We start from the raw sequence: 2,340 nt of genomic DNA, 5'->3' as shown, positions 1-2,340 counted from the left end.
AATTCTCATACCAAGGTATTTCGCGGAATCCTCCGGCCCCATTTATTTGGACTTTTACCTCAGCTATGGCCCACGGGTCGCAGTTATTCACCGTGTACGAATCTTTCGTTGGGTTCAGCATGAAGCCCTGGCATTTGTTGGCTTGTACCTTAAGCCCTGATAGTTTGCAGAATGATTCTAAGATGGCGATGTTGGTGTTCATGCCCTCCCACGATTCACTCATCAACACCAAGTCATCTGCAAACGCCAGCGAAGTCACGCACTCGGCTTCAACAGTGTATCCGACACCATGCGTCTCCAAGGCGCATAAGAGAGGGTCCATGGCAAGGCTGAACAACAAGGGAGACATCGGATCACCCTGTTTCACACCAACTCGGATGTTAATTTCAGGGCTCGTGGCGTCCTTATTCTTAAACGAGGTCGTGCAATGGTCATAGGCGTTTTGAATGATGTTGACCATATGCTCGTCCACACGTTTTTGCCTTAATACCCACATGATGTGGGCATGGGACACCGAGTCGAAGGCTTTTGCCACATCGATGAATACCACCGCCAACGACTTGCGAGCTTTCTTTGCCTGATTCATAATGTCTTGAAGTACCTTTAGGTTTTCAGAGCAGCCTGGTGCAGCAATAAACCCACGTTGCCGCGGATTCAGAGCGCAAGCACGTTCTAGGCGTGCAGTGAGGATCCTGGAAAACAGTCTGAGGACTATGGAACTAATCGTTATCGGTCTCCAATTTCCCAGATCTTTTAATAGATCCTCACTCGTAACCTTGGGTATCAGAACAGACTTATTCTTTTTCAGGTCTTTGGGGATGATGCCAGTAACCAACCAAGCATTGAACAGGGCTGCCAGTGTCTTTCCCTCTGGATCAGCAACGATGATTGCTGCCTTTGTCACGCCATCTGGTCCTGGCGCAGATGATGGTTTAATTGCACGGATGCCCGCCACAACCTCTTCCACCGTAATCAGGGCTTCAAAGTGGTCATTGTTAGCCACCGTAAGAGACGTAAATTGGCCGAGGCCATTGAAGGGTATTACTTCCTCCCATTTGTTACGGTAGAAGTCATGCACCTCCTTGATAGGAATCTGGCACTCCTGTCGGTCTTTGCCATCAAGGACTAGAGAGGCCAACCTAGAGCGGTTTCTGAAGAACAGTTTCTGGTGTTTCATGAAGTTGCCTCTCTTTTCTGCTCTCCTCTTCATCCAAGTCCTCGCAGGCATCGTCCTGGGCTTGATAACATCCTCTGCGGTTTTTGAACGGCCACCTCTGGTCCTAACCACGCGCATTATCCGAAGCATTGACTTTGTTGCATTGTCAACTTGGGCATCCTGTTGACCCTCCCCCTGTAGCCATGTCTTCATCACCTCTATGGCAGGGCCTTCACGTTTTTTGCTTGGCTTAAGCATAAGCAACTCAGTTGCTAGAACGAGTTTGGCCCTCGCACCCGACGTAATATCTGGCGGGGGTGAGACAGTCTCGAGGTACCCAGAAACAGTGTTCAAAGTTTGTTGCTTGAGGGCAACTTTCTTTTTGGCCAGGCATCGTCTCTTATCCGATATTTGCTTATTAGTCTTCGTACCCAGCTTTGTTGCAATAAGCATATTGATGTTCTTTTTTCCCTGGAACTGCACCTCTAACTGGGCCAGCTGGGTCTCTTCCTCCAAAGACCAGCAGCTTAGATGTGCACCCCTCAGCGAGGTATTTTTCGTCAAAGCTGAGATTCTTTCCTTATTTCGCGCTGCTGGGTGTGCATGTCTTTTGTGTTGGGAAAGACCAGTAGCTGACCCAAAACGCAACTGGCAACAATCACAACCCCAAGTCAGGCTTTCATTCGGTAGTTTCCTTCCCCCACACTTGGGGACATGACACGATATCGATCGGAAGTTGGAATTCGTCTTGTCGCATTTCGAGCACTTAAACACCAGAGAAATGTCTCTGTGCTTGATGATAAAGTGCTTCACCATTTCAGACACTTTGCCCAGATGTTCCTGGCAAATTTCACAGACAGTTTTCAGATTCGGTAGAATGACCGTGACAGAGTCCCTCTCAGGTGGATACCTTTCGAGCACGGGTTCCTCTACCGACGTATCAAGGATGGATTCATGAGTATTCTCGTCATCCGACATTTCCTCAGTCTCGAAAAGACTGCTGATTTGCTCATAGTAATCACAATTGACCTCCTCTTCCTTATTCAAGGCAGAGTTGACAAAGGTGATAGATGGTATCTTGTTTCTGGTCAGCTTCGGTTCGGCACTTTCAGAAGTCCGGTAGACATCTTCATTCTCTGTCTGGGTCGAAACCGAGACAAACAAGAGCTTCATGGGACGGTGTC

Source organism: Lethenteron reissneri, unplaced genomic scaffold (assembly GCF_015708825.2).
Source record: "Lethenteron reissneri isolate LAM-NWPU_2019-01 unplaced genomic scaffold, ASM1570882v1 scaffold_1639, whole genome shotgun sequence".
NCBI lineage: Eukaryota > Metazoa > Chordata > Hyperoartia > Petromyzontiformes > Petromyzontidae > Lethenteron > Lethenteron reissneri.
The sequence above is the reverse complement of the archived record's forward strand: the minus strand, read 5'-3'. Positions refer to the sequence as shown.